This window comes from Centrocercus urophasianus, unplaced genomic scaffold, assembly GCF_019232065.1.
Source record: "Centrocercus urophasianus isolate 14NV4802_14NV808 unplaced genomic scaffold, USGS_Curo_1.0 seq_3, whole genome shotgun sequence".
NCBI lineage: Eukaryota > Metazoa > Chordata > Aves > Galliformes > Phasianidae > Centrocercus > Centrocercus urophasianus.
The window spans coordinates 1,225,234-1,248,168 of NW_024884866.1; the positions used below are offsets into that span (position 1 = coordinate 1,225,234).

At 38.2% G+C, this 22,935-nt stretch overlaps 1 long non-coding RNA gene across 1 annotated transcript in view; it reads right to left on the reverse strand.

Annotated features, from left to right (window-relative positions):
* Positions 1–22,724, reverse strand: part of LOC122165480 — a 97,632-nt gene extending 74,908 nt beyond the window's left edge. Inside the window, exons 1-2 of the long non-coding RNA XR_006170495.1 lie at positions 22,683–22,724; positions 20,975–21,096 (exon numbers count right to left, since the gene is read on the reverse strand). This is a non-coding gene — a long non-coding RNA (uncharacterized LOC122165480). The remainder of the gene's footprint in view (positions 1–20,974; positions 21,097–22,682) is intronic.
* Positions 22,725–22,935: the final 211 nt, after the last annotated feature.

A 22,935-nucleotide genomic window follows, 5' to 3' on the forward strand; every position in this document is an offset into this window, starting at 1 on the left:
TTTTCCTTCCAATGCCTGAAGCGACTGATATGGATGCAGGTGTTTAGTTTTATGCACATAGGTTTGAAAAATACAAGTGATTCATTGCAAGGTTAGTTCCCTGATAGATTTACCATAGCTAGAGAAAAAACACAATCCATCTGCTTAAAAATTTACTAGGAAAATAGACGGGTAAATGAGAGGTTCAGTAAACTACTGAATTGCCCTGACTCTGTAAGTAGACCAGAATATGGAAAGTCTATGAGAATCATCTTGACCTTAAAGAAAGAGAGATTCGCTCTGGTTTTCAAACCAACATGAGGCACTTCTTGTCATTCACATACCATGGATAGAACTGCTGACTCTTTCCTCTCTCATATAGGTATGAGAGAATGGACACAACTAGGAAAAGCTGCGACCACTGGATTCCCTGTGTGCAAAACAAGGTTCAGACCTACTGCTTGATTGCTCAGTAGATGGGAGAGATGGCTACTTTCCTGGATTCTGTGCTACTAGTATGCTACCTTAAATCTTATCCAAGCTTCATATTTAAAAGCTTCATTTATCCACTCTTGTTCCAAAAATCTGTCACATGCAGATCTTCACCCTTCTAGAAACAGACTTCAAACACTTTGAGACGTAGTCCAACGTGGCAAAGTTAACAAGTGTGGTGCATCTGGCTCACTGCAGTGCTCTATTAATAATAAATATTAATTTACTCATACATCCCCACAGTAGGGAAAACTGACAGATCAAGCAGCCCTGAAGCATCTGAGTGTGAAAACACCTGAACCTCTTCATGACAGTCAGGCTCCCCAGGGACTTGTCCGATTTACAGGAAAGTTGGTGACTTGCAATAGAAAATAACCTTTTCATTCAGATGTAACTTTATGCTCCACTGCGATGTCTGGCTTGTGTGCTCAGCAAATGAAAGGTGGAGCCTGGGTGCATTTGCTGGTGTCCCACTGGAGAATGTGCTAAGCGGAGAAACTCCTGCAAAGCTTCTGTCAGTGACCAGCTGCATTCAAAGTGTAAAGCATGGGTTCTAGGAGGAACTCAAAGGCTGACCAGGAAAGCTTACTTGTCTGTTTTATAGTGGTATTTTTCAGGAAAAAAAAAAGAAACAAGGAACGCAATGAGAAACTATAAATACTGGGGCAATGAAACACGTTTAACGCTTATCTTTGAAAGGAACAGGTTTTTTAACCCTCGAGAGGACACTTACATTCTGTGTCCAGTTTAATAAAACTGATCACAGGGAACTAATTTCTGCTAGGTAAATACCAACTGGTACATCAATTTCCTGTCAGCAGCTACAATTTCAACAGTTTCAGTCTTCATTCAAATATGCAAATGCTTTGCTTATATTGCACATTTCTCATTAAGGGTACCTTAAAAGTATGTACTGCAACTCATAATCTCTGAGAAGGGTTTGGCTGTGCTTTGCATAAAGCAGTGCTCAAGAAGATCACTCAAGCAGATAAAAGAAGCATTACAGAGCATACATACAGAGAGAGTATTAGAACACTCACAGGTAGAATTTGGGAGAATCAAAACAAAACAAAAAAAAAACCCGCCTACAATTCTTTGTAGGGAAAGAGGCATTCAGAAGTCTAAGCTTTAAATCAGCTCACCAAATCTATCTAGTTTTTCTCTAATGTCAAAGGCTAACTACTTGTGTTAAGAGATAAATTACCACAAAGACTCCAGAACTTAAAAAGATAAAAAGTATCACTTAGAAAAAGCCCAATTTGGAAGCCTTAGACATGAATTCCCAAAATTCTGCCTGGCTGGGCAACTCCTATAAGTAACCTTTCGTTTCAAATGTGACTGCTCGGTTATATTGATAGGAAAACCTAGGATGTCATTTACTTCACCTAGCTAAGATTTGTCATTTGTAATTCCAGTGATGCCACTTCTCCTCCTCTCCAGCCTAGAAGCAGTGTAATTTATGTGCGTTCCTGCCACCAGGGGCTCTGGAGATTTCAGGCTCCTCATGTACCTGCTGACATTTTGCAGTCAGCATGCAGTGGAGCCCAAGAACAAGTTATGAGAAGGAATTTTGCTTGGAGGAAGCTGATGCTTTTCACAAATTCCTATCTAACACAGACACTTTCTCTAGAAGATTTCTAGAGATTTTCTAGAGAAAATGACTGTTTGTTGAAATTCACCTTTTTAAATTGGCACTCAATTTTAGAAAAATACATCTGTTCCACTACAAACAGCTCTGTTTACAAAGTAGATGTTAAAAATAAAGTCATATGTAGAATGTCATTAACATTTTTTTACAATTAAACTTATTTCTTCGTCATGACACTGTTTTGGGAATACATTTCACACACACACACACACACACACACACACACACACACACACACACACATAAACTCAACATTCTTTGTTCTCGTTTTTGCTTTGAAGCATGAGAGGTGTTAAAGACAAAAGTTTCCACCAAGTTGAAATTGCAGTTTTTGCATTTTTGGACAAACCTAGTTATTAAAAAGATGGATTATTTGTCTGCTCTTACTCACTGACGTGTGTTGTCTGTATCCAGTCTGTGGATGTTCCAAGACACAAACCTCAGAAGTCAGAAACTTTTACCTTTATAGTATTGATAGCTTATCTACAGCCATGACTCACGATGCTATAAAGGGACTGGCAGCTAGGAAAGGAACATACAGTTAGACACAACATCACCACCAAAAAAAGCAGCATCTTCCTCCTCTGGATGTTTTTCCACATGTCCCTTTACAAACTGTCTGATTTCAATCAGTACCCCAACACTTACAATAGCAGAGCCACTCGGAAGAACAGACTGAAGACCCGACCTCCTGCAAGCAGCCTCATTGCAAAGTTTCAGCAAGAACAGTGTGAGCAGGGCTCACATGGTAGCTACAGACACATTCTGCAAGGATGCCATCAGGAATGCTTCAGTTCTGTCTGAGTGAGCAGGACACTTCTTCCCAGCTATCTCATAATGCCTTTTCACACAGTTGGTCATCCAGGGAGAAACTCTCCACACTGGAACAGATGGTTCCTTAACCAGTTGGCAACAAGCTCGAAAATATGAATCTTCTTAAAGCAGCTTGCACCTCTAGTAGAAACAAGACAAAGCACACCTCACATTTCAAGAATGCAAAGCACTCAAAAAGGGGGATGGGCAACTCAGAAATTAAATGAAAACACAGGCAGATTAATATATTCACTTAGAAGAAATTCTGACACTACATGTATCAAGAAATCAGACTTATCTCTGAGTCCGATTTTGTCCTTAAAAAAGCTATCAGGGAATCTGTGATTAAGACCTCAATTTCTTCCCTTTTCTCAGCTATCCTGAAAGCCCTTTTCAGGAGCAAACATCAAGACAAAGTTTTTAGAGACTCAAAAGGTTGATCCCACTAACAATATTAATGCCAAGTTCAAGAGTCATTGCAGAACCGTATGGAATGAGGGCAAAGGAGAAGGCTAACTAAAACATCAAGGTCTTATCAGTAGTTGGTGGGAAAAAATTAAAAAAATTAGACGTATTTGGTGATGCTGTCAATTACTTTCCAAGCTGAGAAACTTATTTTTTGCCGATTCAATAAATAAATCAGAATGTTCATAGATAAAGAGAAAACCTTCACTGCTTAGCCTGAATAGATCCCCTAGTGGATTTTTAACTGGCGCTAACCAGAGACAATAAACCTGAGAAATCCTAATGCACTCTAACTGGTTTGGGAATGCATTTTACACACACACCTAGAATAATAGTAGTCAATTGGAAAAACAGATAGAAGACACTGAGGCTCAAACTCACACAGTCTTTTTTTTTTTCCCTTTGCTTCTGTTGAAGAGAAGGATTTTTCTTCAAACAAAAGCTATTTTCATGACTGTCATTTCTTGTGCGGATGCCCAAGCAGTCCCAAGAATCAGCTGAAAATCAGATTAATCATTCAAAAAAAAAAAAAAAAAAAAAAAAAAACCCACTGAATTTTTCCCCCTTAATATTTTTTATTTGTTTGGAGTAAAGAACTAACGAATGGACAGATGTGTGGAGACGTTTACAGTTTTAAATTTTCCAAATTTCCTAGCTGAGACATGTTAACACAGTGTTACGAAAGTATGTAATGATCTATAAAAGACTGTACTAAGATATTCTTAACAAAGACAATATGTGGCGATGATTCTGATGACAAACAAATTCCAGCAGCAGTCACAAAGCTAGGTAAAAGCTCTTGTAATACTTTGAAAGCTGACATCACTACATCTTGTTGCATACAGCATGCCAAATCATAAAGCAAAAAGCCATACTGTCAACAAAACATTCCTTTCCTTTAAAATGACACGCCACCATTAGCATCAACAGTGCTAGCTTTGAATGATATATTATCTACTGTTTTATCTACTGAACAGAGAGAAAAATTGGAGAGAAAAAAAGGATCCCCACAGTTCTGAATCGATCCTATAATCTGCCCTGGCACCCAGAAGGCCGTGTCTTTTCAGACATGAGAATTAATTTGAAGACCTTCACTCTTCAGTTTAACTTGAGCATTTGGATCTGCTTGTGATTGATTTAGTGACTGACATGCTCACCCCTTCTGGAGATGGTTGCTTTATTAAGTGTCTCTTTAGAATTCAGAAGGACTTTATCCAGGCTGGGGTGTGTATTTCTAATTTTTCCATAGCGTGCAGTTGAGAGTAACAAAAAACAGGCTCAAAACCTAGGTGTCCTTAATAAAATTACAGAAGAAAACTAACTTGAATACATACCAGAATTGTGAGGGAAAAAAATATCTGCTCTGGGCACTGTAATAGGCAGTTCCCTCATACTACAACACTAAGCTAGAATGTCAAACATAGCTAATCGTTACACACTATTTATTTACCAAAAACAGCACTGGTTAGGAAAACAAAGAAACAGCAAACCCGGAGTAAACTAAGAGAAAATCTTGTTTTCTTACAGTTCTTAGAATAATGGTATTATGGTTTATTTTCTATACCTATCTTTCCAGCAAATCACTTTGTGGAAAAATATCCTTCTCTATTTCTAACTCCTTTTTCTCCTTAGCACCCCAGTCACGGCTTCCAGTCACCAGTTAGAGAGTTCCCTGGTCTAGGGACAATGAGAAGCAGCTTTTGCTTCTAGGGTAAATATTACCTGTCTCCTAGGACAAAGCTTTGTGCTAGCTTCATGCCACAAAACTGTTTCTGCACTCTTTCCTCCAACCTTAGTGCTGCCTTTCATGTCACCCTGTCATATGGTAACCCAGCAGAGAAGTCCTTTCTGCAGCCCTACTTTTACTGTTCTTGAAAAACCAATTCCCTTTGCCATCACAGATCTCATGTTCAGCTGTAAAGGTAAGAGAGAGCTCCATAATTTCTCGTCTGCATCCCAGATGCAGGATGTCAACTCTCACTGAACCATGAAGACAGCTTAATAACAAACTAGATTCTGCAAGCACTTGTTTGCATTAAAAAAAAACAACAACGAAAAAACACAATAAATAAAGAACTGCTTTTCATTTACAATATAGGAGGGCTGTTCCAAAAGTAATGCCTCCTATTGTATTACATTGGCCCACAACATCAGAGGTGGGTGCTGGAGGTTTGGCAGTAGAGGTTGAACCTTCCTACCAATATTCCATTACATGTTGTTGTCATGTGACAGATGGCAGCAGAGAGACATTCTGACAAAATGGCGTCCAACACGGATGTGCATATGAAGCAAAGGGATGTCATTTAACTCCTCCACGCAGAAAAAAGGCACCCACTGACATTCATCAACTTGCTGAATGTTTGTGGAGACTGAACAGTGAATGTGAGCACGGTGAGGCACTGAGCAATGTGTTTCAGCAGTGACAACAGCAACCACAAAGGCAAACCACATTCCAGATGGCCATGCAGATTTTCACAAGCATGGCATACAGGCTGATGAAAATGCATAACTAACGGTGGTGATCGTGTTGAAAAGTACTGTTTTGTAGCTGACAATTTGCTCTGTCAAATAGAGTTATTGTGCATATTTGTGTGTATAGTTTCCAAGGAAATAAATATGAGGCATTACTTTCAGAGTAACCTATGCATTTCTCAGTCAGGATGCAGAATCTGCTGCTTTATCCAGGCACAATAATTAAGGAAAAACAATGTAAACCAGTCTCTTCCTCAAATTACCCATGCAAATTACCTTCAATCTACTATTTCATCTGTTGAGAAAGCCAACTGTGATTGTTAAGCAGAGGACTACAACTATATAGTGAAATACAAAGTGAGACTACGCAAGGAAAAACATATAATTTCAAAAGGGAATTTTTAAGACCTACATATACTGCATAAAGTTTGTGAAATACGTGAAATAGCAAAAAAATTAATTTAAATGTCTGTGAGTAAATATTTTCCTTCTCCCGTGGTAAAAGGACTCTCAAGACAAAAAAGGTCCCATAACAGACGTTCACAGACAAAGCAGTTTCTTGTGCAACAGATCATGTGCTATGTTTTTTTTTTCAGAAAGACTGCTTTCTCTTTGCCAGCCAATCCTTCAATACACTTGTCAGGTATTTAAAATTATTCATGGACAGGCATACCATCCTGGCAAAACCGATTAAAAATACATAAATAATTAAATCCCCCAGCATCTACTATATCACGTCTGCTCATTAGGGAACGCTTCTGGAACACCAAACCTATCAACTAACAGTCGAAGTTCAGAAAAAAAGACTAGGGTAGAATCCCAGACAAGAACTTCTCTCATTTTTGTGAGTAAGAGAATTCAACAAGCAGCTATTTTCCAGCAGTTGATCGTGAAATGGATCATGCTTTATTTATTCTCCACAAATGGCAAATCACAGCAAAGTGTAGCCAAGGAGCCTAGGGATTAATCAGTGGGCTTTTATCACTGGGGCACCAGTTGGACTTCAGTCCCTCTCAGAGTGCCTACAAATCACTCTGATTAGATGCCTGCCACAGACATACATCATTTGACTTTGCTGGCCTCTGGCGTAATAACTGGAGAACTTTATAAAGTGGATGAGCTTCCACAGAGGGGTCACTAAGGCTGGATATGGAGGATGAAAATTAGTGTGCCTGAGTAAAGGCTAGTAGTGAATAACACAGCCAGCTATGTTGCAAAAGTCTAACCTAGACAATACAATTGCAGAGCCCTAAAACACTGAGCTGCCTTCAACCCTGGCTAAGCGTGGAACTTTTATATCCCAGTGCTAGTTGCAGTGGTAGGGTCAGACCACTTGCAGCTTTCCCACCTCCATTCTGTAGAGGAAAAGGAGTTACTATGGAAAAGAATCAAGAGTCAACAGAAACATAATAGAAAATCGATACTGGTTAAGATTGTTTGTAATTGATGTCATGATGTCACATGGCTGGCAGGAGCCACCTGGTCTAATGAACACACCTAGGAGGCATTTGAGCATAGAACATCAGTGATATGCCAGTGGCTTGTTGGCAAAGGACAACTTTAACATTTAACAATCTTAAAAACAAGATGCCCATTTTCTGTTCCCACTAAAATTTAGGTTTTTGCATTCCATTTACATTGCTCAGCTACCCCATACACTGCAATCAAAGTGGCAGCTCCAAATTCGAGTTGCTTTACTTTCCAGTTCCCAAATCCAAGGGCTTCTATATGCCACCTGCAGCACATGCATCTCTTTTGCAGTGCTGTATGGCTCTCCATCCTGTCTTTCCATGCAGAACAACAGTTTATGGCTGCTATTGTCAGGAAAAGCAACGCTAGTTACAGGCTGATAGGAGCTGCATCAACACTAAATAACAAGGGCTGTAAATGCAGCAGAGATATTTTGGATTCACACCTTATTTAGGATGTAATATTTCATACTGGTTCACTAAAATACAATGTATTTATTTATTTATTTGGACAGTGCCTCATTTGGGTGGTATGTGATACATCTGCATAGTCAATTTTGGACATTTGGTATTTCTGAATTCCTGACTTTGCTGTCTGTGTTTTCCCTACTTACACATACAATTCCTGTATTATCTATGAATTAGAAAGGTATTTGGGGCTCAGAGTTGGTATGAGGAATATATAAATGTGAACAGTTATAACTTGGAAAAGTATCACACTAAGATTACTTATTATCTACCATATGAAGAGGATGGATGTATAAAGGGAAGAGAAAACACACTAACCATTTGATTCCTTTAGCCTCTTGTCAATATCTATATTTACGGCAGCTCCTTCTGTTAAATGAGCAGGAAGAAAAAGTACCTTTCTTTGAAGCTGATGAGAACATTGCTCAATGAATCATTCAGCAAATACTCCTGCAGCTCAGTCATCCTACAGGCCGCATTAGACCTAGGGTTCTTAAATCTATAGCCAAAATGAGCCTTACTGTAGAGTGTCCTCTGTAGTTAAGATAAGCAGTAGTTTGGAAATTATTAGGGAAAATCCTATACTCTGATCTGAGGTATATTATATTAGGATCTACTTAATATTCAATAGAGACCTTTCAAAAGGCTTTCATTTTAAGTACAGTTAAATGTATTGTCGTTGCCTATTTATCTCTCCAGAGAGACAGAGAACATTTTCTCCTTCGTACTGCAAATGGAAAAGAATACTCCATCGTATCTGACACATTCCTTTAGAGGTTTTCAGTGCTTTAAATCAAAGCACCAAAACAAGAGTTTATTGTAGCAATCCAGAGGGAAGCATCATCTCCAATACCCTGTTCTTTGCAGCTGCTCATTCAGCACAGACACAATCTGGTTATTAACAGTAACAGACCTGTTGAATAAAGACTTCCTTTGAAATAAAGACTATCTATATGCCTGCACTGCATATGTGTAGAAGTTACCCATACAAATATGGAGGATTTTATATCCAGAAGCATACTTTTACATTATCATTATTTATATATATACACCATTTTCATAGTACTAAATAAAACACATAAGGTGAAAAAGCCCACTGAGATGAAAAGTCAAGAGTCAGAATAGGTAACAACAGAAATCTTAATTCAGCTTCACTGCACAGAGAGGTTTGCTACTGCCCTTAGTTATACACACACAATTTTTCAGCTAGTCTCCTGCCTTATTTGGGACTTAGAACAAAACTCAGAGAGTGAATTATTATAACCTCTTGGTTATGCTCCTTCGGATCTTGGCCCCTGGCCTTACTCACTACGCACAACACGCTCCCCCATGCTGAGACAAAGTTACTTATTTTCTCCTGGTTGTTTCTATAGTATTGTGCTCTGATCATCCCAGCTATTCCAGTCTATTTCGTTACTGTCCCCATTTTTCAAGGAAGGGAAGTGCAATACAATGAAAATAAAAAAGAAATACAAGAATCCACAGCCTAAACTGAAACTCAATACTTGATTTATCAGATTATACAGCATTTTAAAGTTTTTTTTTTTGTATTTCAGAGAAAAGCTGCACTAGACATCAGCAGTGGTTGTGAGAGCTCAGCACATTTATAACATTGAGTTAGGTTCATAGTAAACAAGATATCCAATAAGTGACTACTTATCAAAATTTAAGGAACTTCTCTGGGTTATTCTGTGGCAGATGCAGGAACGGATTACAGTGGATAAGAATGGCATTATTTGCTTTGCCCTTTCCAATATTCCTTTCTTCTAACAATTCTCTCGTCCTTTCACCACACACCTCCTAATTTCTGCAACAATGAACTACACAACTTCCATTTCATGTACTTAATGAGGTTGGAGCCTCTTTGAGGAAAAAAAACATGTAATAAAAGAGTGCATTACAGTGTTTATGCACATGAATATCAGTTTAACACTGCAGAGAAAACCGACTGCAGTATTTTTTTACTTTTGACTGCCTAATTTTTGCAACATTAGCATTGTTTTAATGTAGGGAATTACAGTTAAAAGTATCTGGGCTTTTAATACCAATTTCATTAGGAAGAATGATACATAGCAGTCATAGCTTTAGATACATTTTAGTGCAAGCTTTTACCACTTGAATTAATGAAGCCACAGCAATAATGAGCCACTATTCCCCAGGAAGACCAAACAGTGATGGTGTTCGAAACACACACCTTCAAAAAGTAGGTTCCATAACTACTTGCAATAAAAAGAGAATGTTAAAACTAAGAAGGGCTTTGGCCTTTTCCCGAGGCCTCAAGTTTTAGAGAAAATATGTCTTCAACTATTACTTCATTCTACACCTTGTAGCTTTTTCTTTCACATCATGATTCCCAACATGTAGGAGGAGTAGAGCAGGAGAAAATCTGATCAACCAGGGCAATTCATGTGCTGCACTCAGGTACTTCAGAGGCTACAGACAACATCATGTCACATAATCAAAGACCGTGTCAGCAGTTCTACCTATAATAGATTACCTTCATACATATTCAACATATTACTTTCTGTACAAAAATTAAGAAATCAAATCTATGGAAGAACTATTTCAATGTACCCCAGACTTTTGTTTCTTTGTGATTCCATAAGAGGTCACATAAGGTACCTTTCTTTCCACACAGTGATTTCAATCTGTTTCTGGAGTAGCAAGGCACTTTACATCTTAAAACATGGGCAGCAGAAATGATGAACTTTGTAGAAAGAATGAAAATAATAATTATTTTTTTAAAAAATTACATGTCCATACTTCTGATAAAAACATCCATATTATAATCAGTTCAAATCCTTTGCAGTTCTTTCACTGCTGTTCATGATCGATTTATCAAGAGTAAAGACACTGATAACTCTCGTAAACAAATGTCTCTCCAGGTACACATCTAAGCTGTATGAAAAATATAGACGGTGCCAATAATTTCTGTGCTCAGAAAAGCATCCTAGTAGATTATCACAACTTAACTGATATCAGAACAGGATATACGATGAGTTGCTAGAATATAATTCAAGTTCTTCTGTTCAGAAATGCACACAATTTCATATAATGAGACACGTGCGTTTTCTAATAAAACATACATCACATGGAGAAAACAACCCACCTCTACTTCTTGTACATAAAACATCCATCAAAACAGCTGGAGAATTCTGCCAAGCAGTGATCTGGGCCACAAGGAGCTTATCAGCTGCTTTCCTCTCCCCTGCAAATACTCTTGGACCCAGTTAAGCAAAAGAAAGTAAAGACAAATTGGAAGCCAAGAAATGGGTCAGAAAATTATTCTTGATGAGCAAGTATGCCTTTAACAAATGGAAACTACGTGCTAAGATAGTGAATACAACTTTATTTTTTCCTTCTAAGCTATAGAAGCATTCAGAGTAGGATCAAAAATTCACAAATGTGATACTGGCCCTCATCCCCATCTGACAGCGACAGGCAAATGAACCATTCCACTTGAAGGCACTCACTAAGACACTCTGCCATCCGTCAATATGTTTCTTGAAACTGCTTTCTGCAGATATGTGTATTTTGGATGGACACACAGTCTCAAACCCAGCAGGAATACTGCCTCTTGCAGAGGCAGAACATAGCCCACCAGCTCTCCCAATGAGGCAAAAGTTTGTTACTAACTTATGATGCCTTGCTCCTCTGTTCAGAAGCTGTGCCCAGCCCAGCTTGCTTCACAGCCACCTAGGAACCTGCTGGTGCAGGAAGGGCTGCTCAGCTCAGAGCAGCGCATCAGAGCAAGCAAACGCCTCCCATGGCTCCCAGAGGCTCTCAGAAAGCTGCCTCCTGCCAGGGAATGGTGGTGGAATGAAGGTTTTCGGAATAAAAGAGTGGCGGCCTGGTGTACAGCCTCCCATGGCCCACTTCAAATACTACTTTGAGCCAAGTTCAGCTGGCCCTGAATTCTCATTCTCTCTCCAGATGGTGATTAGTGCCCGCATGTTGGTCTCAAGCCACAAGACAGCATGTTCACAGGAAGGCCTGTAGCGAGACGTTAGAGGTGGAAAAGAAGGAAAGCCAATCATTGCAGAAGGAGCAGACAGCTGAGAGAACAGCATGAAGCTGTGCTTCATGGTCTGAGCAGTGCTGCCCGTACAATTAAGCAGCTTCCAACAAATCTGACCTCTGTTCAACTGACTGCAGAAAGCAGACAAAAAAAGATCCTCCCCAGCAATGACTGCTCTGTTCTGCTACAACAATGCAGAAATCAGATCTACCTTAGGGACTGCTCCACCACTCAAACCTGTTCACCTTTGTACAGCACAGCAGAAGATTTCTCAGTACTTTTGCTCACAATGAACCCAACTGGTAATGTAATTATTAATAGAAGCACCCTGCATGGAGAAATATAATGTACAGGAAGAACCGACCATGGCCAAGATACTGGACTGGCGTGGACAAGGCCAAAGAGTAAGTGAAGGATTATCACTGCTGCTAAAGAGCCTGTGTTGGCATCACAGGAAAGGTATTGAGATAACAGATGCAGGTGTTCTGTATTTTGTTTGCACTCTGATCCCATTCATCTTCTGCAATCTCTTTTTTTCCACTTCTAAACTCATCAATCAATTTTTAAACTGCAGTGCAGCTTGACATGATGACACCACTTAAAATGTCCCTTATTAGTCCAACTAGTTTTAATTTAAAGTGCAAGGATAATTCAACCTATGCCTCAATACATGTAGCATTGACAGAGAAACTAAAGCATAAGACTTTCTTATCATCTAACAGGGAAAATATAATGCATAGCCTTTTGGATTTACATTCTTTCTGTAAGCTTTAAGGCCTCTGGTCACGAAAATAACCATGACTGAAGTTCAATGAAAAATTAAGTGTAGGAAGTGCAACTTGTAGAGTAGTCCACTTCCTACAAAAGCAAAAAGCAGAATGTAAAAATAGTAAATCCAAGTAAAAATAGCTAACTATACCATCTTCATATTGTAAGTGGAAACCTTTGAAATGCAATATACTTCCTCTTTCCACTATTGTGCCCTTAGCTTTCTTTTTTGACTGGAAGTGTCAGCCTATTTTTTGCAGGGGGTTTGGACCAGGCGAGCTCCAGAGGTCCCCCTACAACTCCTACCATTCTGTCATTCTTCAGCCAAGTGCTGCTATCAAATGCTATGGGTAACTAGAAGAAATTGTCAGCTTGTTTTTATATTAAAAGAAAAAACAAACAAACAATTCACAACCAACAATCTCTCATCCATCATTTCCATTTTAGTCCACAGTGCATCAAAACTGTTACTCATTGAGTAATAAAGAATCAGGAGAAAAGTAACAGATGATGACAGCTGCAAAAGCAGACAAGAGAAAAAAGAGAAAATAGTGAAGCTGTGTTAACCTATGAAGACATTAAAAAGCCACGAAGGTCCACCCAGATTTAAAAACTAAAACAAAGCATGATGTAACTAAAGAGAGAACTTGCGATTTATCAAAAAGGCACAAAGAATGGCCCAAGCCAAAATGTTTTAATTTTGCAATTAAATTCTTGAATCAGTGACAGTTTTGAGAATTGGGTAAAAATCAATACTGTATGTACTCAATGCCTTTGATTATAAAGACGTTTTTAACTATACAGATGATTTTAGATTACAGCCAGCACTGGTTTAAACGCTGGGACTGGATTCAAGATTTGTTCAAGTTGAGTGCAACACAGGTGAAAAATGAGACTTACTAATGTTTACATTTCCTATACTATACTTTCTTTGCCCTTCCTCCAGAGAACAAGACAGGGCTGCTGATAAGCCCTACCTCCCAGTGTCAGGTACATCCAAAGTTGTCTGGTGTTCTATTTAAGGACTCCATCAGCAAACAGCCCCATGCTACCTGCCATCAATCACCAGAAAACAGCACACAAAGGAAGGACAGCTTAGACATTTTAAAAAGGAAAAGGATACTTGGCAATCTTTAAAGCACTGTATGCCACAACAAAATTGAATATTCTTGCTGTACTTTGTATCGAAGAAAAGACAAGTGTCTCAAATAAGGTTAATGCATTTCCTCTAGGAAACCCTTCAAGGACCAAAAGTTGACTGATAAGCACTGAATATACCCATACTTATGAAGTGCATTTGGTACAGTATGTGATATGTATAGTATGATTCAACAAAGCTGGGCTCACTCCAGGATCCAGTATCTGTTTCTATGGATTCAGATTTCAGTTTGTGCAGAGTTCATTTCAAAATACAGTTAGTGCTTTCCTGAATAAACAGGTTTGAATTAGGTCCCTAACTCAGCCTTTATGAATTCAACTATAGCACATAATAGGATTATTTACCACTTTTTATAAAGTGACAAGTGTCTGCTACACAAGTATTCAGGGAATTATACGGTTTGAATGCCTTCAGTTAAAAGGCAGCCTCCAGCCTCCATATTTTTATAAGATCAAAGCTGGTGTTCTCTGCTTAGCTCTCATTCAGAAGAAGATGTCAAATCTCAGCCAGAGTTTTTCTGCTCTCAGACTTTAACAGCCACTGATTATCCACTATCACAGCTAAACCTGCTGGAAGCTGTTTGGAAAAATTCTTTTGTAGCATCATTTCCACTTGCTTTCCTCAAAGCACTGTGTAGGATAGCAAAGTAACCCCCAGCTCAGAAGGGAGCCCCAGCCAAGGTTCCCTCATAATTTCCAATTATTATTGGGCGTGATGGGGACGCCCACAATAATTAAAGCAGCATGACTCTGCACAGATTTCTGCAGGGATTCTCTGCATGCACAAATCAAAGAGGAGAGACAGGTGAAGTGTGACCTTATGTTTGTAACTATTACCTGGTTTCTACCCCTTTCTCTCCACAGACTCCAGAACCGCAGTACAGCTGTTAGACGGACTAACAGAGGATGTGGAGGGAGAAGGAGGAGGGAGCAGGAAACACATTTTGATCTCCAAAATCCATGCACAGCCTAGCCGTTTGTTTGGGTTTTCTTTTTGAACAAGGGTAAGGAGAAGTGGTGGCATTCACTGTATGCATTCACTGTAAACTTGGCTCAGACGAGTCTCTTGGACCAAGAGATAGCAACAAGCCCTGAGGCCACTGAAGCTAGATTCCCACAACCACAGGCACTAACAGAGTACAGATGCCATATTACAACATCTGTTCCACACAGTATTGTAAATCATGCCTTTTAGTAAGGCACACACAAAAATCACAGGAATTTCATGTGCCAGCGGAAGAGGAAAGAGATCGAGGTCCCTGAAACGACACTGGATTATTTAGATAACACCTCAGGTTGATTCAGTGAGGCTCATGACTCATTCCACAAGTACTGCAAAAATTGAACCAATCAGTCCAAACCACCCCAAAAAACAGCCATTCCATTCTCAAAGCAAATTTCCTGCTGAGCCTAAATAAGGCAGTGGCAATCAGTCTAAACAAAAGCATGCCAGAAGCACACCAAGTGGATGCTTGAGTATTCGGTGGATTCAGGATGTCTAGTCACACATATATTCCGACTGTAACTTCTCTCTAATTGCAACCAGTCTAGCTGATTCAGGGGTAGGAAACAGGAAAAAAGAAAAAAAAAAACAAACAAAAAACCCACAACACAGAACAAATAAGCCTCAAGTCATTCACTAACTGCAACCATGCTATCATGGGGAAAGAAGGAAAAGGGGCAGGAAAAAGTGCTGGTGGTGCACAGAAAAACTTCATGAAGCTCTGATGCCCTGGAGTAATACAGCACTATTCTACAAAAATAAACAAACAAAAAACAGTCATACAGGCTCCTTGCAAAGAAGTAAAACCTTCTCCTTGATAGATCTATGGGGAAGAAAAAAAAAGCTAAAAAAGTTAGATAATCAAGGACCCATAACATAAACGAAATTGCTTATGTCAGACGTGCTTTTTTATCTGAATGTCTATAAGACAGTCAAAGCACATTTAAAACACTTGTCTTCGCCATACTATTCAGGAGGCCATTCTCAACTGGCTCCAAGTCATGCATCTTTTCAATATTTTTTTAGGATTCTGTCCAGAGTCATAATTATAATTATTTCAGAAGTGTGTTTCGCTAATAAATATTTTATCATTTTTAAATGCCTTGGAACTTGAAATCTGTCTCAATTCCATTTGCAAAAGCACAAGGAAGAAATAAAATAGACTAGTGCAAGTTAGACAAAATTAATTCCATCTTGGGGCCTTGGTAGCAAAATAAACCAAAGACGGCTGAATCTTCAGATTAAACTGTCATTACAGCTCCCCACAGCTCATATATTATTCTCTCTAAAAAACCCACAAGTTCCTGAAATTTCCTAATGTATTTGCAAATAGAACAAAAAGTATTGATGTCATTTCACGTAGTCATATTAATACCAAATATAGCATATTGATTTTAATTTCTTGAAAAACATAAAGTAAATGGATTTTTCTAATCATACATCACAGATATGTACTATACACAACTTTAGAAATCAATGAAAAATCAGCTACAGTCTGATCTACACGAAGTAAAGGTTGTGACAAATATTAAAAAAATGATACTCCTGCCTTCACAGATTGCATTAGACAGATACATAAAATATGTTTTTTGGTATAAACTGGTACAGCATCAAAATAGGTTAAAATTAATCTATTTTTAATGCTGCTGCTGAAAACAAAGGCCTCTGGCTGCCCTGCCTGCACATTCCCACCGCTGGCAACAGCGAAGTAACTTTGGGATTGGAAAACTGAACTGGCTGATAAACAGTTCAGAAGGAAGGAAAAAAATCCAAACCTAAACAGTAACAGAGCGATTAATTTTTGGTGAAACAAGCCTCCTGATCCAGCTGAGCACACGAGTGCTACTCCCAGTATAGACATCTCTTTCAGTGACTGCATGAACCTAGGCTAGCATATTTCTGCAATGAACATGGCCAGAACAACCTCCATAAGTATATGGCTGCAACCATATGAAACTTATGTCCTAGGTAAGCAAAAAAGGTTTACAATGGTGGGCGGAAAGAAAATGTTTATCCATGTGGGCCAGACTAATTATTACACTCTTTGGAATGCAGCCTCTACCAGTTTACTCAGCACTAGACTATGCAAGGTTTGATGAAATTTGTATCAGGACAGAAAAAAACTAAACCTGTATTAATATCAGGCATTAGTAACAATGTACACATCTGCCCTCAAACCAGTATTTCGCGCTTTATTTGCAGAACAGATGCTGCTTTGCTCCAAGAAGAGAGACTCAGATACATCATATAGCTGCACTAAGGACAAGACATTAACATTCTGGGGCTGGCTTTTCTACCCTCTCCTAGAAGCTTTTCTTCATTTTGTCATTAAAACCTCTCTCATTTTTAAGTGACATAAGTTTTATATGATTGCAGCTATGTACTTATGGAGGTTGTTCTGGCTATGTTCATTGCAGAAATACAGTGCTACCTTGCTCACTTTGAAGGTAATTCCAGGCATAACTGCAGTTGCAGCATCCACACACAAATTTCAAGCATTTTACAATACTGTGGCTGCAGAAGTTTTTATGAACAGTTTGCCTGAACCTGTGACTGGTAAACAATTCCTTCATTGTGATTATTTTTCATCTACCTTAGAGTAATTCTTCTTAACTGCTTATCTAACAGAAGAGAATATTTCTCTTCTTGGAAGGAGCCGATACCAGTTACTGCAAAGGTGAAAGTTGAAAAACCAAAGGGATACTGAAGCAATATGACCATTTCTCTCCCACACAAGTTGATTATCCTTCATTTACCATCAGGCTCCTGTGAAATCGACCCACGAGGACACTGAGATCTTTCTGCCTTAGTTCAATTCCATTGAACATGGGTATCAAAGCCACTATCTCAGTAATAAAAAACAATCTATTCTAGCCCTTGGAATACTAGAAGCTGTATTTACATTCCTATTTTTCAGCACTTCACCTTTCTTATTTCATTAAAATATCATGCAAGGGAATAATTAAAAAAAAACCTATTTTGCCTGTGAAATTATGTCCATTAATCCAAGCTCTTGCAACATGGCCTGTAAGCTTTGAGCCTAGAGACCTCTTTCTTGCTAAGAGCATGGGAGCTGAGAACACACACTGGTCAGCATTGAACAACGTTAACAGTACTTAGTAGTGTAAAGACAGAAACGGTCAAAGTCTCTGTTCAGATCAGAATTAAGGAAAAAGATAAAAATTCTGAGGAGAGTCAGACTTTCAATATCCACATCTGTTTAATAGTCCCAGTGTAAAGAAAAGGTGCAGTGTTAATGATGACTGACACATTTCCCCAGCCTCCCTGCATGTAAATATTGACAAATTTCTGAAATTAACTATCCAAGGAACTGTTTGCGGGTCCTTTGCCCTTCTTTCCTGCTCTTTTTATTTATTTATTTAATTAATTTTTGAAAGGAAGCAAAATATGCCTGTATCAATTTCTGTTGCAAGTCCAGTTGAGTCAGCGAAATTACACCAGGGATTCATTTGCCTAAGTGTGTCTGACCATGTTTTGAGTCATTCTTAACGAATGAGTTTTCTTAACTGCTCAGATAAACTTCTGCAGTTTCAGGGGCCTAAAAGCATATGATTTTAGGTGTCATGACCATAGGGTGCTGCAACTGACTAAAAACCGAGGTAGAGCTAATTAGGTTGGGGATAGGATTAAATTTAATCTTCAACTAAAGAACTCTCTTGGCTACAGAAATCAGAGCTCATTCACCAAGGAAAACGCAAGGCCTTCCATTTCGCAAAACCTTTTTTGCAGTGGTATTAGATAATAGGTTGGCATCAATTCCCCTAAGATAAACAATTAGAAATATTTCAGAACTTTAAATAATTAAACAACGTGAAGCAAGCAGCAATTCAAGTACGCCAACTGTGAAACACAAGGGACAGATGGAGAACAGAGATTTCAAGTGGAGATTTGTCTATGGAAGTATTAGGAATACCTGCAATTCATAAGCATGAAATCAGCATCATGAAGGGACGGATAAAAAATACAAAGAGGGAATGTTATATGCACAAGTGGTTTTTTTGTTCTTGTTTTGCTTTGTTTGTTTTTTTTTTCAGCATGAAATACATATTTTTACTTGCGAACTGCATTGACATGCAAGAAACAGCATTCCTATAAAAACCACCCAGTTAATTACGCTAGTATTTCTAGCATATAGCATAGTGACAAAATGAACAGTGATTCCCACAAGTGCTGGCATACAGAAGAATGCCTAGCCTCCGGGTTGATGTGTTAGGCCCTTTCAGTGCTAAATGACAGTAATGTATAAGAGTCACATTCTCATATCCATTAGGATAAAAATGTCAGAAATAAATCAACTGATTTGAAAACCTGTTTTATAGTAGGAAAACAGCACAGTTGGGTCCTGGAAATGGACTTTGAAGTTGCACTTAGAAAGCTGAAAAGTAACGAATAAGCCAGCAAAATAATTTCTAAAAGGTAAAAAGAGGAAAATCCACTGCCTAGACAATCAAATGGTGACCTGTATGTTTTGCAATGCTTTCCATTACGCCATGTTAATAAAGTTCATTTTGCATTCTCACAACAGTCTTTTTCATTACATATCTTCTCAAAGATAAGAGAGACTTGCACATGAACTGTTCTTGTTAAAGCGTTTAACGTGCCAATTAAAACAGTATGAATAACAGAACATTCTGTAACTCAAAGTGACTGAAATCCCAAATGACTGTGTGACTTCAAATTCTCATTCTCTGGTTCTTGCTTTTTTTTTTCCCCCTACACTATTCTTCCTTCTTCTCTGCAATCCTTTCCTGCTCTAAATTTAATTTAAAACCAGTCTGCCAACCTTCTGTATCATATCAATTGTCAATAAGGTTTTTCTTACTGCAAATCAGTGTGTCAGATGAAACTCTTCAAGAAAAAAAATGTCTGTTGGTATTTAGAAGAGTACTAAATAAATGTGGCCACGTGACAAGCATGCAGTATTGTAGAGGCATCAAAGAACTATTTTGTTGATTCTTACATAATTATCAGCCGTAAAAAAATAAATCGTCAATTGCTGACAATACACTATTCAGCACTCTCAGTCCCATAACCCAGTGGATTGTAGATTAATTGTAATAAAAAAGGGTATAGAATTCAATCATGAGATGAATGAATTAGGACCTTTCACCCAGAGTATGTGGAATAAACTCAGCAAGCAGTAACTGGGACAAAAAGTATTCTCTTGTTCTTTGGGAAGAAATGCCTAATAAAGGTTTATCTGAAGCAGTAAAGATGATCTAGCTAGATGCTCAAGTCTTCCAGAGCATTTTAAGATAGAAGAAATCCGTGAAGACTGATGGGAGAACATTACCACAATTCCCTGCTGAGGATATTAATGAGATAAGTAAAATAATAAAATAAAACCAGGACCAATTATGCTATGCTACCACAACTACAAATATTCTTGTATCCTTGAAGCAGGAATTAATTCCAATATTTTTCCCTAATATATTAAAAACAGGAAGCCAGACTTTGCAATTAATCTGTTTCCATAGTTCAGCATAACATGCTACATCTACTTGTCATCTGTCATCTTTTTTCCTCTTCTTTACTGTGGAAACTATTTTGTCTTCTCTTTTCTGAATAATTCTGCCATCCTATTACACCTTCCTTACTGTGACCCATAACTGCATCCTTCCACCTGCCTTTATACTTGTATGCTTCCTATAATGACTCCAATTCGTGAATCAAACGCAGCACCTCTCAGCATCTCCAGCTACAGAAAGTGCTCTCATTCATCAGATTTCCCATTCTTTCTGCCTCTCTGGTTACCACCTCAGTGCCAGGTATCTGTAGTGAGGCCAGAGCCTTTCTTCAAATTGCCAGCTTTACTAGCATCACAAGCCACTCTGATAAAGACCATGATTCATTTCCGACCTTTAGAATAGGTGTTGAGGAAGAAACCATGACAATTACAGTCCCATTGCTACAATTCAAGACCAATTTAAGAAATTAAAATGGGGGAAACGTATTTGTTTTTAAATCGAAATTAATTATTACCTTAATAGTTTGCAAAATGGCCTTCTTAGAACTTATAGCCTGACTCTGCACCAAACCATACAATAATGAATACCAGAGGGTTTGAGTAACAAAGTAAAACTGAGAAAGGCAAAAATTGTTGAAGAAGTCCTCCGTACAAATATTAACAGGACTGAAATGTAACAAGTATACAGACACCAAAGAAAACCTACAAAGAGAATAAGAAATGATTTGCTAACCTTTACTCTGAGTCTTGTTTTTGTTGCTGTCTTTCTGAAAGAAGTCCATACTACAGCTCCATTCTGCACTCCGTTTGTGTGGGAAGAGAGAGACGAGTTCCTCTCATCGACAAGAAATGCCACTGCAATACCAGAACAAGAATAGCTGAGTATTCATACAGATCCATATATCTAGACAGACCATTACTGAAAACAATGAATCAACCTTCAAAATGCAAGTAAGTATTTAGAATGTAAGGACTCAACACTGATCATTTAAACTATCTTTGCTAACAAAACTGTGAGCAATACAAATGTGTAGCTTGTCCTGCCAATGGTTTGCCTGAGTCGTGATTCCTCTCATCTGAGGGTAGGCACCTTCCACATACAATAAAAACAAGTGTCACACCAGTCATGCAGTGTGACTATAAATCTGGTGGAAACTATTAGTCCATTTGAATGGTGAATTATTTAACACTGGTAAGCTGAATTTTATCATCTCTTGGTTTCATTTATTGCTTCTCAGTAAAGAGAAGTTGGCTGTCATTGAAGGCTCTTCAAAGGAGCAAGAATAAATGCTGGAATGCTATTGCCTTCTGCCTGTTGCTAGGATTAACAGCAAAAGGCAGCAGCCATCAACTGTCCAATAATTCAGGAAGAATTGCTAAAGGGTCAGTAAAGTTCTAGAAATTTCAGTTAAAGGCTAAAGAAAATTTTCTTCTTTATCCAAACTTCTCCAAAACTAAACTTACGACTACCCTCCCAATTTTCACTGTTTGAACATGAAAGTCAGTAAACCACGTGCCAAATGTCATGTACATCACTAGCATATTCTGGAAAGTATATTCTAGAAAGCACTCAGTGAAAAGTGTGAGTGCAGTGAAAGCACTGCGATGAGTACTGTATAAAAAATAACATGTAATATCATTTACTTTTAAATAAATGCTAAGCAAGTAAAAGCTTGCATGAAGAGGATTTTCTTGTTTTTTTCTTTTTCTTTTTTTTTTTTTTTTTTTGTTTTTTTATCCCCAGAAAGAAGCAATAAATGATAAAAACAAATGAGATGAAAATGAACTAGCATTTTCTAGTACGGAGAGCTGCCTTTTTTCTTGATCTCCTAGAGTTACATAGGTCACTGTTCAGTAAAGAGCAACTTCTGGTAGAAGTGCTAAGCACCAGTAAGTTCCTGTAAGAGATTGATGCACTACTCTCCACCCTTTTGTCCACACAGGAATAAGGAGGCAGTGAATGGGGGAAATTGATTCCATATTCACCAATAATGGTTTTCAGAATATGGGTACCAAGAAAACATTTAATAGCATGAATGTAGGCTTAGATATGTTAGCTTGGGACAGGAAATACCAGGATGAATTAACTTTCTGTGCAAAAGGCCTCTTTTTTGTCGGGTTTCTTTGATAGCACATAGCAAGACTTCTCTGAAGAAAGACTGTCTACAAGCAATGACCATGCATACTTTGCAGCTACGTGAATTCACAGCAAGTAAATTCGCAGAATATTTACAGAGATGTAAATGAGCAAAAAAAAAAAAAAAAAAAAACCCAACAAAAAAACCAACATTAGAGAGAACATCATAATATTAGCAAAGTCACATCAGTGTAAATGGTTCCCAAGCCTGATAAAAATATAACTTCTAAATTAAGCAACCTTATTGGTGAATCTGGAAAGAGTGCAAGCAAAAATTGATTAAAAAAAAGATCTTAAAAGATACCTTCGTGAAGTTGCAGCAAGATACCTTGTCTCTTCAGATACCTGTAAAAGTAAAAATCATAGAAGATTTGAAACTAGCATTTCAAATTGTAACTAAATCTATGAGTAACTGTCCATGCAATAGAAATAAATTCACACAAGAAAGAAAAAAAGAAAAGAAACAACAAGAAGCCCATCAAGACAAGGCATCAAGACATACAACAGAAGCTGGCTGGAAAGCTGTTTTGTAGGGATTCAACAATCAACTGTAAATA